We start from the raw sequence: 17,234 nt of genomic DNA on the forward strand, positions 1-17,234 counted from the left end.
CAAAATTGTGGCTTAGAAACAATATAATGCTATCACTGTAATATAAATGTCAGCACGTCAGTAGTCCAGGGCTGGTATGGCAACTGTGTTCCGTAAAGACTTCTCAAGTTCCCTCTCTTGCTTCTTGCATTATACTGGACTTTCATTTCTAAGATCACTGTATGGGCTAAGACAACTCCTCCAAACTGAGTCTTCATAAACATACTCTATGCAACAGAGAGGAGAAGAGATAAAGAAGTAGGGTTAAAGGCTTATGCTAGCCATTGTATAAGAAGGAGTCACACAATAATCACGTTTGTATCTCAATGTTTGATGGTTTGTCACTTGGTCATATCATAGCTGTCAATGAGGCTAGGAAATGTAGATTTCCTTTGGGGAGTAATGTTGTCTGTGAGTATTTCAGAGTACTGTTAATATGGAGAAAGAAAGACGATTGCTGGGGTTCCACTATGAATCTGATAGTACTGATAGGAGGAATAAATGGGAAAAAGGTTATTAATATATTTTGCATGTGACCTGTCAAAACAGCCACAATTCAGTATAGTATGTTTTAAGTCATTATCTCTATCATCATAATCATCAGCAGCATTATTATTTGCTCATTAATTATTAAAAGGTTTTTTTCATGTAATTCTGTCTAAATAAGCTAGCATATTTATCAGTGTGTGTATTTTCTTCTGTACTGTCCCTCCATCAAGATTCTTTCAAATACATCTATCACTATGGAAAACATGATTTTACTGGTTTTTACATTACCATTGCAGATAAGGAACTGAATTATACTGAAATGGGATAATCACATTAATTTAAGAGTCTTCTTACCTATGGCACATTGTTATTAAAGAAAATCGCAAAAAAAAGATTTGTTAAGTAGTTCATGCATTCAATCTCACTATTTTTATTTGCTTACTTACATATATGTGAGTATATATACATATACATCCTGTATTATTTAATTCCTAAAGACTAGCTAAGATGTTAAATATTCTGTTAGCTTTCCCTTCTTTGTATAAAATTCTCATTAACCTTGTTAAACTAATCTATATTTTAGAAATATGAATATTATTATTCTGGTCAGATTCATTACTACATAGTTTAAAATGTTTATCAATTCATAATTTTTCTTTTTTATGAGATTAATTATATCATCATAACACTTTGTTTAAACCTTTAAAATGTTTTCTATATTGCTTCAGAAGTAAGTGTCCTATTCTCTAAACTTGATGTGTAATTTAATTCATTATGATAGCAATTACCCACATATCTGAAGTTTCAAGTATAGGTAACCAGTATTAACAGCCTGGGCCCTACTAAGCTCTAAAATGTTAAAAAAGAAAAATATAAATTTATCTCAAACACCTGAGATTGACATTAAAATGACCTGATGTGGTAAAAATACTTTGAAAAAGATCTTTGAGTTCTAGTCTTTTGGGGCTTTGAACTGTATTTCTTAAATTCTCTTTACCTTTATACCCTTTTAATAATCATAATAAATTGTAAAATAGCTAAAGGCTTTGCAAAAACCTTGAATTACTTTTTTTTTTAATGCAGAGCAACACTTTTATCAGACTAATAGCAGTTGGAATCATAATCATAAGTAGTCTGTGATTAATAATTTAAACTGAAAACTAGTCATTTTAGTCTGAACTTGAAAAATTCAAGGAGTCTATGTGTTTGGGAAAAAGAGAGGGTTCTGTTGCCAGTTTCTATAAACAAAACTTTGTAAACCAAAAGAAAACAAACAAACAAAAACCCAAATACAAAACTGAAAGCCATTGAAACATTTATTTTATGTACTGTTAATTCATGAGCTTCCCATCCTTTCACATAATCATCAAAGATATGTTTATAGGCTGTTATATGCATACATAAAAAATTCCTGTACTACCATCACTATTTTCTTTTTAACGGATTTTATTAATATAACTATTAAGCTAAATTTACCTTTATAATAGCTGTGGAATGTGAAATATGTTAGCGGCAATGGCTCTGGGTGTCTGGGTGTTGCAGATTCTGCAAACCCTAGAGGCAGCTTGGTTTCTGACATCTGGATAGATCTCAAGAAACATGTCAAACTCTACCCCTCCTCACAAGGTTAAAACATACAATGTTGTAGTCATTAATTTCTTTCTATACATCAGACATGGTGCTAAGGGTTATGCAGAATGGTTCTCAATTCAGTGTGTGTGACTTACTCAATCTTTCTTCCCTTTTCAGCCAATTGCCAAAAGGAGTTACCTTCACTGGTAAGCCTTTTATATCTGCCCAATCACACCTAGCTCATTGCAATCTAGCTGCCAACTAAAGCACAAAACAATTTTTTGTTAAAGTTGCAATAAAACCGTAGATGCCAAATTAAACGGAGAAAATGTTGGTCTTTTATTGGATTTCTCTGATGCATATGACAATATTAATCACTTACACATACTTATATTCTATATGTTCCTGGTTTTCCTAAACCCTCTTGGATATCTTTGCAATTTTTATGCATATTTTGTCTATTAGATTCCTAATGCTCTTTTGAATAAAATATTTATTTATTCAGAAATAAATGTTAAATATTCTGGATAGTAAATTTATCCATAATTTTTTATTCTACATGTATGGCTTGAATCACTTCATCTAGTCTTGTAATTTTAATTATTTCTCATATAATTATTATTTCTAAATTTGTGATCTTAAATCACAACTCTTTTGAGTTTTAGAATGGTGTATCTAACTCTCTCCTATTTATCAAAGGCATCTCCCTAAATACTGAATATACTGGCTAAAAATAAAAACACCACTAGTACCAAGTATTGGTAGATGAGGAGAAAATGTGACTCTCATATTCTGCTGGTGGTAATGTAAAACACTACAAGCATTTTGGAAACTTTTTGCCAGTTGATCATAAATTTAAACATACATGAATAAAAAAAAATTTGGAAATTACTATCCTAAGTATTTACCCAAGACCTTGTGTCCACTCAATGATTTATACATGGATATGCAGAGCAGCTTTACCTGTAATAGCCAAAACCTGGAAATAATTCAATTACCCCTCAATAGGTATATTGATAAACAATTTGTGACTCCACTTCATACAATGGAATACTATTCGGAAATGAAGAAGGAACATGCAATTGATGCCTTGAAAAATATGAATGAATATTGACATGCTAAAGACAAAAAGGTATGCACAAATAGTGCATACTGTATGATTCTATTTTAAAACAATTTAGAAAATATCTATAATCTATACTGGCAAAATGCAGGTCAGTGGCTACAGGAGACTGGATGTCTGAGAAAACTGACTGCAAACATTCAAGAAGGAATATTTGGGGTCACAGAAATCTTCTGTATCTTGATTGTGGTGTTGGTTAGAGAGATGCAAATGCGTGTTGAAACACATGGAACTCTGTATTTACAATAGTTAAATTGTATTAGCTGTTCTTAAAATATTCTTTATTTTTCCTATATCAGCTTGGTAATAAGCCCACAATATACCAAATCATCCAAGATAAAAGTTTGTAATTCATTCATCCCTGTCTTAGTCAGTTTGGGCTGTTGTAACAAATATACCATATGCTGGGTGGCTTAATTACAAATATTTATTTTTCATGATTCTATAAACTGGGAAGCCCAGCATCCAGATTCTAGAAGATTCAGTGTCTGGTTGGAGGGCCACTTCCTTGTTTACAGACAGCTGTCTTTCTTGTTGTATCCTCACATGGTAGAAAGTAGAGAGGAAACACTCATGCTTCTTACAAGGGAGCTAATTCTATTTGTGACAGCTCCAACTTCATGACATAATTACCTCCCAAAGGCCCACCTCCCAGTACCATCACATCCTTTCAATATATGAATTTTGGGTGGACACAAACATTGAGTCCATAACAACCTCTAATTTCATACTTTCCTTCATTCCAGGCCCAATTGCCAAACTCTTCTCTCTATATCATCTATTGTTCAGATGTGCCAGACCCTATGTCTTCCCTCCCTTTCTTCTAATAATCCTCCCCCTTTGTGGTTAACACAGCTGGTTTACATGGAACTGACCCTCACCAACTACCAACCAGATTCAGTTAGGACCTATTATAATGCTTTACCAAACTGGCTAGATAATTTGGTTTTAGGTAGGGAAATGTAAATCCATTTACTACTTCTTCCCGGATTTTAGTGAAACTAGTCAAAAGAAGCATTACCTTTCCACTAGTGCGATCATCAAATATGGTAAAAAACTCTATAACTTATTGGTAATATTAAGGGCCAATAAAGAAAATATAATTTCCTCCCTCATAGTCCATAACTAAATGAGAAACAAGACATATGAGACATCGAAGGAGAGATCTATATTTCAAATTTATTACTGATATACCTATTTGGAGAATGTCACTTTTGTATTGCAGCCAAATAGGCTTACTAGGACTGTCTCACAACAAGACGGTTTACCTGTTTAGTCATTGGCACCCACGTACAACTAAACTGCAGGCCTCTTGTATGAGAGTTGGCTCTGTGACAAAATGACCAAACAAGAAAGAAAACTAGAATGAACCTTTTCTGTGGCAGACAGATATGAAAGAGAGAGGTTACTGATTTAGGCATGTATAATTTCTTCTTCCTGAGGGATTTATTAGGTAAGTCCCTTCTCCTCTGGGGACAAAGTTAATATGGCTTGGAAATATTCAGAAAGTATTCCTCCCCTACAACACCATGCTGGAGATTAGAGAAGACATTTCCTCTGCTATATGGAAATATAAAGTATGAGGATTAAGTGCCGTATCCTAAAATAGTTTTCTCGGACCTTTCCTCTAGCATACATGACAGAGGAAGAGTCCACATCGGAATGAAGCCAACACAGAGAAAAGATTAGTAGGACAATTGAGAAAAAAAAACCGAAGATATTGTTTGAACACCTGAATTCAGACTGGCGAGTCCTTTACGTCACTGTTCCCTGGCTCCATAACGAGGGTGATGACCTTTATTGCTGTAAACAGAGAAGGAGATATGGCTGCAGATCTTATGCAGAAGGGTCTGGCTGATTTTCTTCTAATACACAACCTCAATTATTGGCCCAAATGCTTGTGCAGTCTTCTGTATGCATGAGGCTTTACGTTCATCGACGAGTGCCAACTTGAAGTACTGCATGTTCAGCAACTTAATGAGTTACTCATGGCATCATCAAATTCAGAGCCAAGCTAGCTGTGAACTGTTGAGGGCCTTGTGATGATGTGCAAAGAGCTCACCTGTGAGGTGATAGCAGGGAAATTGTACAAATTGGATAACTGATTGATGGTTGAAGATAGCCTTCACTAAAGGCAAAAGATATTAGTTTTCTGTTCTTATTAATTATGTGAATCTTCTTATTCTAAATTTAATGTATAAGTTGATAGACAATTATTAGGTGCATGTTGGCACTGATGAATAGCAGCAAAATAAAAAAATCATACATGTCACTGAATTTTGAGAAACACTCACGGTGTAGCTAAGTACAATATCATCATGTATATTTTCTTCTGAAACTATCTACTCCCTTTTCCACATAAGACATTAATGTCACTACAAATAAGATAATTTTGGCTCTACTGCTTACATTCTAGGAAGTGTTGTTGAAATACTTTGAAACATAAAACCAGTTTAATACTTTGCATTTTACATTGGCTTAAAACTAAATAATGCAAAGCCTAAGATATTGTTGACATATCCATGGGATGATTATGAATAAAATAGGACAACACACAGTTCACCAGAGTAAATATATGAATCCAGTTTTCAACTTTGTATTTTATTATATAAAATTTTGTAGAGTAATATTATCTTGTAAGGTCTTATGAGCATTAAATGGTAAATGAGCTAACATGAATATACTTATAGTAGTGTCAAAGAGATTACTATCACTACAAACTATTTTGTTAAAAAAAAACCCAAGATGTTAAAATTTTTCCTTCTCTCAGACACATGCACAAAGCTCAGCTCAGTATTTGTAAAGAGAAACTGATTATCATCTCGACTTTCAAAAATCTGTGTTTTTACCAGTAGAATAAAGATCAAATACCTTAACTGCAAGACTGTATGCAAGTAGCCTTTTAAAAATGTTTCTCCAAATCTATAGTGTATTTGAAAGAAACCCTCTAATCAACCCAAAAGAGTTGTCTATTTGTTTTTCACAAAATGTTTGCCAAACTGCTTTTCTCCCCACCGTTTAATTTGCTGGTTTCTTTTTGTGAGACACTCTCTAGTATCTTCTGCTGATAGAAATCCTACTCTTTTTTTTTTTTTTTTTTTTTTGAGACGGAGTCTCGCTGTGCTCCCAGGCTGGAGTGCAGTGGGGTGATCTCAGCTCACTGCAAGCTCCGCCTCCCGGGTTCAAGCCATTCTCCCGCCTCAGCCTCCTGAGTAGCTGAGACTACAGGCGCCTGCCACCACGCCCGGCTAGTTTTTTGTATTTTTAGTAGAGATGGGGTTTCACCGTGTTAGCCAGGATGGTCTCGATCTCCTGACCTCGTGATCCACCCGCCTCGGCCTCCCAAAAATCCAAAACTTTAATTCTAACATTCTTCATGAATAATATTTTGATTGACTAAAACTTGGGTGATCACACAATACTTTAGATCAGCTATGTTCATGTATGCCTTTTCTCTCTAAGCAGTGAATCATGTTTTTTTACAAGATTAGGGTGTATTCTTCACATTACGTCATGTATTCAAGACTAAATTAGTGTCCCGTGTTGCACAATTTACAAAGGACTGTTGATGACCATACTACTGCAGATACTCAACATTTTACATCTTCAGGACTTTCATGGCCGCAGTGTGCATAATTCAGTTCAGGTGAAAAAAAAAAAAGGATTTTCTGTCAATATTGTATTTAGTATGAGATTTATCAAGTATGACTTAAAATAGATGTTAACAAGATTTAGAGTACAAAAATTAAGGACAAATAGAATAAGTAATGTAACAACGCTTCTAAATCTTCATCTTGTACAGAGAAGAAACATACCAAATAAAGATCAGCCTGGATATTTGATCTATGATTTATAGATATATGTAAAATCATATGCCCAGTACTTAGAGAACACTTGTTATTTCAGATAAAAATGGAGTAGTACTAACAACTTACCACATACTGTGTTAGGTCACTAAGCACATTTCAATGCAAGCAAAAAATCACTGTGTAATCATATAAGCTGATCAGAAATGAATCTGATCAGAAAGCTATGCCTCTCTTCAGGATAAACGTTGAGTGTGGTAACGACAGGGATAGCACTGAAAATCAATGGATAAAGAGTTGACTCTTTACTAAATGGTACTGGAAAAAGTAGATGCCATATGGAAATAAATAGATCCCCCATCTCATTCTAAAACTAAAGTCCATATGAATTCAAGCTGAAAATATGAAAACAAACTTTCACAACTCCTAAGAATATTGAGGACAATAGATTTCCAGCCCTTAGTAATGGATTTCTTAACCAAGGACTAAATTTGTATAAATAAGAAAAAAGATGTATTTCAGAATATTAATAATAAAGTTTTGTCTTGAATTAAAGAGAATGTTAATTCGATGGATCCCTATGTTAAATTTATTTAAATTAATTTATTGAAAATTAAACAAACAAGCTCCACAAATCAGTGAATAGAGACAAAGAACTAAAAGGAACATGAATGAAAGATACACAAGCAAATCATAGAAGCAGAAACTATAACAGCCTATGTACATATTTATGGTTATGTGTCACTTGTCACTTAACAACGGGGACATGTTCTGAGGGAGTTGGTCCCCAAGTATTTTTTGTTGTTGTATAAGCATCATTGAATGTACTTATGCAAACTTAGATGGTATAGCCTGCTACCCACCTAGACTATATGGTATAGCCTATTTCTCCTAGGCTACAAACCTGAACAGCATTTTACTGTACTGAATACTGTAGGCAATGTAACGCAATGGTAAATTTTTGTGTATCTAGATCTAACTAAACACAGAAAAGGCACAGTAAAAATATGTTATAGTGAATAAAAATGGTACACCTGTATAAGGCACGCATCATAAATGAAGCTTGCAGGACTGGAAATTACTATGGATGTGTCAGTGAGTAAGTGGTGAATGAATGTTGAGGCCTAGAACATTAGTGTACACTACTGTAGATTTTATAAACTATATATAAACTATACACTGATGCTACACTAAATTTATAAAAATATTTTTCTTTTTCAATAGCAAATTAACCTTAGCCTACTATAGTATTTTTACTCTATAAACTTAATTTTTTAACTTTTGACACATATAGAATAACACAGTTTAAGATGTACCCTGTGTAGCTGTACAAAAATATTTTCTCTATGTTTGTTCTATAAGCATTTTTTCTATTTTAAAAAGTTTAAACTAGTTTTCACCATTTAAAATTATGTATTAACAACTAAAACACAAAGTCATACATTAGCCTAGGACTACACAAGGTCAGGATCACTAATATTTATATCTTACACTTCCACATCTTGTCTCACTGGAAGGTCTTCAGGGACAATAACGTGCATGGAGCTGTCATCTGCTATGATAACCAAGTCTTCTGAAATATCCCATGAAAGACCTGCCTGAGGCTGTTTTACGGTCAACTTAAAATATATATATTTAAGTACCAGTGTCTCTAAAATAAAAATAAAAGTTATAGTAAATACATAAGCAGTTACATAGTTGTTTATTATCAAGTATTAAGTACTACACGTAACTGATTGTGCTATACTTTTTTTTCGACTGGCAACAGAGTAGTTTTGTTTACGCCAGCATCAACACAAACACATGAGTAATGTATTGTGCTATGCTGTTACAATGGCTATGAAATCACTTAGGCAATAGGAATTATTCAACTGCATTATAGTTTTATGGGACCATCATCATATATGAGGTTCATTGTTGACAAAATCATCATTATGTGGTGCATGACTGTATATATATTTTATATCTATATATTATATATAAATGCATAAAATCTGTTCAAAATGAATTTTAATAAGTATAAGAAGAATGTAACTAATACATTTTCATTTCACACCTATCAGACTAACAAAGTGCAAAGTTCATAATATTAGCTATTAATGAGGATGTAAGGAAATTAAATTCCTTATGCAATATATGCGGACATGGAAATTGGAATATTTGGAAAGACAATATTAGAAGAGTAGAATATTTTGTGTATTCCTGAAATTTTAATAATGTAAATATTCATACATGTATATAGGACACAAATACAAATCTTTTATTGCAGCATTGTGTAGAATGGCAACAACATGGAAAAAAATTTAAGTATTTTTCAATAAAGTAATTTAAAAACTCTGGTATATTCATATAGTAGTACCCTAAAAAACAGTTAGCAAGAATGAACTACATCCTTTTAGTTTCAAGATGGCCAATCTCAAAAGCATAATGCTGAATGAAAATAGAAAATTGCAAAAGAATATTTACAGTATGATATCAATTATGTAAATTTTATTTTGTTGTATTTTATTTTATTTTATTTCATTTCATCTCATTTTCTGAGACAGGGTCTTTCTGTTTTGCCCCAGCTGGAGTGCAGTGGAATGGCAATCATTGCTCTCTGCAGTCTCAACCTCCTGGGCTCAAGCAACCCTCTTGTCTTAGCCTTGTGAGTAGCTGGAGCTACAAGCGTGTGCCTCTGCATGGCTAATTTTTGTATTTTTTGTAGAGATGGGGGTCTCACCATGTTGCCCAGGCTGAGAACAGTGTAAATTTTATAAACACACAGACTAGCACTATGTATTTTATAGGATATAAATAGAGAAATAAATATATAATCATATATAGAGAGAATAAACAACTTCAAGTTTAAGCAAAGAAGAAAAGAGTGAGATAAGGGAGATGCTTTAACTAGTTTTATAATATTGTATTCAAAAATATTTTGAGGTGTCTGTAATCACAGCACTTTAGGAGGCCAAGATGGGCAGATCACCTGAAGTCAGAAGTTTGAGACCAGCCTGTCCAACATGGCAAAACCCCATCTCTACTAAAAATACAAAAATTAGCCGGGCGTGGTAGCACACACCTGTAATCCTAGCTACTCGGGAGGCTGAGGCAGGAGAATCACTTGAACCTGGGAGACGGAGGTTGCAGTGAGCCAAAATTGCACCACTGCACTCCAGCCTGGGCGACAGAGCAAGGCTCCATCTCAAAAAAATAAAAATTAAAATATTATGAGGCAAATATGACATAAAAACATTTTACATCTGAGTACAGTGTACATGAGGTTTATTACATATTTAAAAGAAATAAAATTCAAAAATAATTTTATAATTTATGAATTTAGAAACTTATTAAGTTCAAAGACATCAATTTAGAATATTTCTTGTTTTTCCATTTATAATAATTCATAAAGATGCTACCACTGACACATTTAGTAAATACATTCAGGTTTCCTGTGATACTAAATCTTTTAAACTTTATAGAGAGGAAAACATAAATAATTGTTGCTCTTTTATGCTTAATAATATTATAGTAGGTTTCTATGTTAGATACACCTCTTAGAAAGTTCGTATGACCAGAAATATTCTTTGATTAGTAGAATGGTTAGTTCCAGGGAGTAGTGGCCTATGTTATATATTATCCTAGATTTATTTTTTCTTTTCTAGGAAAATGTCTACAATATCTGATTTTATTCTATTCAATAATACATAACAATTACTATTTTGCATTTACCTGGAAAGATGAGGCACATTTTACTTATCATTTTTCCTTGGAAAGCATAGAAGAGCTATACATTTATAAAATGGAATTCATACATCATAATTTTATAAAATATAAGTGAGGCTAAAATTGACCAAATATAGTGATATGGTTTGGCTGTGTCCCCACCCAAATCTCATCTTGAATTGTAACTCCCACAATTCACACGTGTCATGGGAGGTACCCGGTGGGAGGTGATTGAATTATAGAGATAGTCTTTGCTGCACTATTCTCGTGATAGTGAATGAGTCTCTCAGGAGATCTGATGTTAAAACCAACAGGGAGTTTCCCTGCACAAGCTCTCTTCTCTTGTCTACCACCACATGAGATGTGCCTTTCACCTTCCGCCATGATTGTGAGGTCTCCCCAGCCATGTGGAACTGTAAGTTCATTAAACCTCTTTTGCTTCCCAGTCTTGGGTATGTCTTTATCAGCAGCGTGAAAACGGACTAATACTTATAGTTCATTTTGTTGAGACTAAGCACACAGCATTTATCTAACAAATACTTCAAAACTGCTTCTTATACTTCAGAATGAGTTCTAAGCACCTTATAAATGTGAGCTCATATACCCTTATGCCAATCCTATGAGGTAGACACTAAGATTACCCTCATTTGAAATCTAAGGCACTGCAATTTTGTTTAATATCACATAACCTGTAGATGATAGAGTCAGCCCATGAACTTGGCTCTAAACATGCTGCTTCTAACTACTCTGTTATGTTCTAAAAATTGGGGCATCTGTATGCATTGGTGTCAATCTGAAATTTAATTGAATATATGATTTTTGATAACCTGATTGGTATGATTTTTGGTAACCAGATTGGTCTTCTTGGAAATACACCTGGGCTTGTTGGAATACACATGGTCCAATCTAGGTATTGTAATAATCATGCTAACATATTGAAACAAAAAATTCAGTTACTCATTGCAAAGGTTCCCACTAACAGAGTAATTTTCCTTTCTGCTAAAGAAGATGCAGCCCTAATATAAGAAACTTCTAAATATAACAGCACAAGATCTGCAATGAGCCAACTTTGTCTGCAACGGAAATAGCCCACAGTCCTTAATTAAAGCAAAAATTAACCAAGTTCAACAGTGAAGACAGATCACCTTTTGTTAGATGTTTGAAAAGATGACAACACTGCCTTCTCATGTCAAGTTCAGTCATGATGTGTTTTGCTTCTTTAGCAGAGTTGACTCAATGTGGAAGACCTAAGTAGCAGGTTCTTCAAGTTGTCATCGCAGCAGTAATCTCACTGGGAGTCCTGTTCTCTATTACAAGCCTAATTTGGCATATTGATTAATTTAATTTAATTCAGTAATAATTACATGGGCCACCTACATTATACGAGGTGCTGAGGTAGATGCTTTGGGAAACACAAGATTTATCTTGCTCTCAAGAGCCCACATTCGAGGGCACATCTTATTTGACCACATTTACTGTCTTAGATTGTGACTGTGATATGTCTTTACTCCAACTTGCCCAGTCAGGTTCTTCAAAGCACAGCACTGGGGCTCAATAGTTTTGTGTGTACCAATCTATGTTTTTGTTTGTTTGTTTTTGTCAGTAATAAGCCTTAAAAAAAAATCTGAAGTCTAAAAAAAAATATTTTTGCTAGAATCTTTACATTTTTCATATTCTAAATGGCGTGTGAAATAGTGAATCCAGTAATTCTAAAGTTTTGGGGATAGGGTGTTTAATTGTTCAAGGAATCATACTTTATTTGCATTTCAAACATATACTCTGTAAGTATAGGTGTAGATGGAGGAATCAGAAGAGTCAGAGGATTGGAAGATGATGAAGAAGCTGTTTATAACACACCAGGAGAAATGGACTGTACATTTACAATGTATTATAGAATGGCAACCAATATCAAATTACAAAAATCTCTTGGAAAATATTTATTAAAATATCTATTTAAAATAATATCATAATTAGTGTCTTAGTCAGCTTAGGTTGCCATAACAAAATACCATAGACTGAGTAGCTTAAACAATGAAAATTTACTTCTCACAGTTCTGGAGGCTGAAAAGTTTAAAATTAAAGTATCAGCATGGTCAGATTTTGGTGAGGACCTTCCTCCTGGTTTGCAGATGGCCACCTCTCCACACTGTGTCTCCACATGGTGGAGAGAGCGAACTCTGGTGTCTCCTCCTCTTATTATAAATCACCAAACTTATTTTATTAGGTCTCTGCCCTTATGACCTCATTTAACTTTTAGCACCTCTTCCCAGCCCCTGTCTTCAAATACATTAGGGGTTAGGACTTCAACATATGAATGTGGGGGAAACACAAACATTTCTCTGTAACAATATATAAAAGGCTATTAACTGAAATAAAGATTCTTTGATCCCAGGAACTAAACAGTAACAGGCCACTGGAAAAATCAACTGAAAAAGTGCCAACTGATATGTATTGCATGTGACTCTCATTTTAGTGGCTATCTATATTCAGAGAAAGATCAGAAAGAGAAATTCCAATGACCGGGGCAACGGGGTCCTTTGAGATAACTTACATAGATAATAAAACTCTCTGAGGATGGTACAAAATCTGAATTTTGAACAGTCACTATGCTTTAGATGGGTTAATACGGGGAACAAGAATGTATTCCAAACCATCAATATCTTGAAATTTAGAATCGCTTTAAGACAATCCCATTGCCAAGGAGTGTAATTGAAAAACTTGAGCCGTAGATTGTTGAGGGGAATTACCAGATTTATCAGGATGGCAGATAAATGTCTAGGGAAATAGTGCTCAATGCAGCCTTATAAAGGTAGCAATAAAACATTAGTAGGAATTGGAGAATTGGAATACATAAAACTTCAGTCATCAAAAAAAAGTAGCAGAAAATAAGGCGAGCGGATTATCCTTTCACTCTCTCCCACTGTCTTTGTTATTTTTTTTCCCCATCACAGATTCATTTTGTTCTCTACCAAATCTTACCTTTAGCTTGCTGCATTTAAACTATATTGCAGTTTGGTTCTATCAAGAATATTTGCATACCGTTGTACTATTTGAGAAGAAGGAGAAAGAAAATTAGCAGAAAAATGCTTTGTTGTTTCATGTTCTGCTTAATATGGCCTCAAATCAATATTTACTTTGAAAAATTGTAAATCACCTATGTCCAAACATATTATAAATCTCTAGCTTTCAGGGATACCTTTTTTTAATTCATATAAATAATTATTAATGCTTGTGGATGCAAATTAAGATCTTTATTCTGCTAGCCTGAAAGTCATTTGATTTCATTCTTTCCTATATGCACAGACAAATTTCACTCATGCTTATTTTCCACATAGTAGCCTAGCAACTGCAAATTTCAAGAACTTTTTATAATAGCATTCTCTGAATAATTTTAAAATGATGTCACCCTCTTAAATCCAAGAGAATACTGCTAGTTGGCCTTGCAAATGACCAAGGCCATCATTCTTACTTGTTAGAAATTTAGCTTGGTAATATTTCTATGTGTCAAGAAGTTCAGTTTGACGTCCCCAAATACCAAACCTCCACTTATAAAAAATATTCAAAACCAAAAGAAAATCAAAGAATAACACAGTTTGTAATCTAGAGGACAGTAATACTGCTCCCTTGTTTCTGGATTTGTGAAAGATGAATAATGCAATCAATGTACTCAAAAAACAAATTAAATCAGTTACAAGCTCTGAGAAATGTACACAAAAATATATGAGCAAGAGTCAAGTAAGATTGATTCCCAAAAGTCACAAAATAAAATATATTTTGAATTTGAGTTCATGCAGGCTTAAGAATTAATTTAGAAAGATAATTATCATAGATGATGATGAAAGTAGAAAGTTGTTACCTCACATAGGAAATATTTTAAATTACTATTTTCCTAGAAAGTAGAGTTGCTAGAAATAAAACTAGAATTCTCAGTTAAAGTTGAATTTCAAATAAACAAAAAAAAGTTTTTTTAGTGCAAGTATGTCCTATAAATCACTTGGTATGAATATACCCCATGCAATATTTGACATCTACTTATGATAATAAAGGTATTTATCATTTATCTGGAACTCAAATTTGACTAAGCTGACATGTGTTTTTATTTGCTAAATGTGGAAACTCTACTAATAGAAGATTTTAAATAGAACTATAAAATAAATTCACTGGTTATCTTGCTTACATTAGGGACTTAATAAATGTCTGGTTAGCAGAACTTATGCCTTTTATTTTAACTGATGCATCATAAGCTTAACTAGACACTTTAATCAGGAAATAACACGTGAAACAACTATGACTCATGAGCACATTTTAGAATTATAATCTCTGAATAACTTGTGTGTGCATATTTTTGTTTATTCAATGAATAACAACTTATAGGAATAGTCAGAACACTCAGCTTTTCTTAGAATCATTTTTATACTTGATAGAAATAAAAATACTGTTAAAGAAAATGGCACGATGAATTAGAAAGGCAAGAACACTGCAGAGAGCTATAATCCTTTCAGATTTGAAGGATAGAATGAGACTGTGTCAGCAGGGCTAGCTGCCCTATTGAATTGAGACGACGTAGCTGGACATTTAAAAAAGCATCGTAGTAGATGCAGGGTCACATCAGAGATTGAAATGAAGAAAGTCCTTGTTGTCATTTTTATTTCACCAATTGGAATAAGTTTTCAACCTGTGAAAAGTGCTGCACAGATCCTGGAAATTGAAATTCTTTACTAAAGCACAGGCAAGTGCAGGGCAATCAATGGCAATATCAGATTGAAGCTCATGCCCGTTAATCAATGTGACTTAACCCTGGTTTGGAGAAAAACATTATTTTGAGGATGAGAATATCAATCCTGAGCACTGCTCTGCGTTTCTGCTGAGAGTAACAATTATTTCTTATCAGTGATGATATGGAGCCTTCCCAGGTGAAGGAAGTGCAAGGATAATGGCCATGGTGCATAGGGAGAGAATGGGAGCAGGGTAAAAGCTAATTCTGCTGCAGCTAACATGCTGTGTCTAAACACTGCACAAGATAGCAGTTGTCATACAGTCTCAGCTTCTAATGTTGGGTCGATAGCTTACTTGTGATACTTGTATAAGTCATTTTACCTGTCAGTTCTTTTTTTTTTTTTTTTTTATAAATGAGATGAACTTTAAGGTCTTTCAGCTCTTACCAACTTTGACCATGTCATTGATAAGGACCTTTAATCTTCCAAATTAAAATCACCTTTCAAGGAAAAGCCAATGAGGTATGTTTCTACCTGCAGTGCATCTAGCTTTAGAAGACTTACTCTGTGATGTGGAGAAATAGGGACATTTTTACACTGTTGGTGGTAGTGTAAATTAGCTCAACCATTGTTTAATACAGTGTGGAGATTCCTCAAGGATCTAGAACTGGAAATACCATCTGACCCAGCAATCCCATTACTGGGTGTATACTCAAAGGATTATAAATCATTCTACTATAAAGACACATCCACATGTATGTTTATTGCAACACTGTTCACAATAGCAAACATTTGGAACCAACCCAAATGCCCATAAATGATAGACTGGATAAAGAAAATGTGGCACATATACACCATGGAATACTATGCAGCCATAAAAATGGATGAGCTCATGTCATTTGCAGGGGCATGGATGAAACTGGAAACCATCATTCTCAGCAAAGTAACACAGGAACAGAAAACCAAACACTGCATGTTCTCACTCATAAGTGGGAGTTGAATTAATGAGAACATATGGAGACAGGGAGGGGACCATCACATACCAGGACCTGTCGGGAGATGGGGGGCTAGGGGAGGGATAGCATTAGGAGAAATACCTAATGTAGATGGTGGGTTTCTGGGTGCAGCAAACCACTATGGCACTATGTAACAAATCTGAATGTTCTGCACATGTATTCCAGAACTTAAAGTATAATACAAAAATAAATAAATAAAACAAATTTGTGATATGTGGCTAAAATAGGGCTTGTAGATGATTTATAGCATTAAGTGCTTATGTAAAAAAAAAGAAGAAAAGTTCAGAATACATTTTTAAACATAATAGATTTTTTCCATTTTGTTATATACTCTGATTAGAAACAAATTAAATATTTATATCCTTTTACATCTCCGAAATGCAGATTTCTTTGCATGTCAACAGTTTATATCAACATCAGTCATCTATCATGTCTTTTACCTTCTCTCTGTGCATAATTTTCATTTTTCTCTGATTGTCACCTTCCAATGTGCATGAGTATTCAAAGCACTGTAGCTTCCTGTGCCAGCTTTCCCCACCCCCCATCATTTCCCCATTTTACTTAACTCTTTCAAATACATTGTTAATGATGTTAAATAGAACCCTGGATGAGGAGATGAATGGAGTTCAGAAAGCATTGCCATCTCAGGAATGGTGTTAAGCTGCCTCCTTTGGAGCTCTTCAGCACTAGCAAGAGTGCTATTGAGTTGGACCCTCCCTTCAAATAGAACATTGGCAATGGGGCTAGGGAAAGCAATAGTTTCTCCTCTTTTTTGAACACTTTTTAATATTCATATCATCTCTGGCCAATTACCTATTCAATGATG

The sequence above is a fragment of the Theropithecus gelada genome, chromosome 6, assembly GCF_003255815.1.
Source record: "Theropithecus gelada isolate Dixy chromosome 6, Tgel_1.0, whole genome shotgun sequence".
Classification (NCBI taxonomy): Eukaryota; Metazoa; Chordata; class Mammalia; order Primates; family Cercopithecidae; genus Theropithecus; species Theropithecus gelada.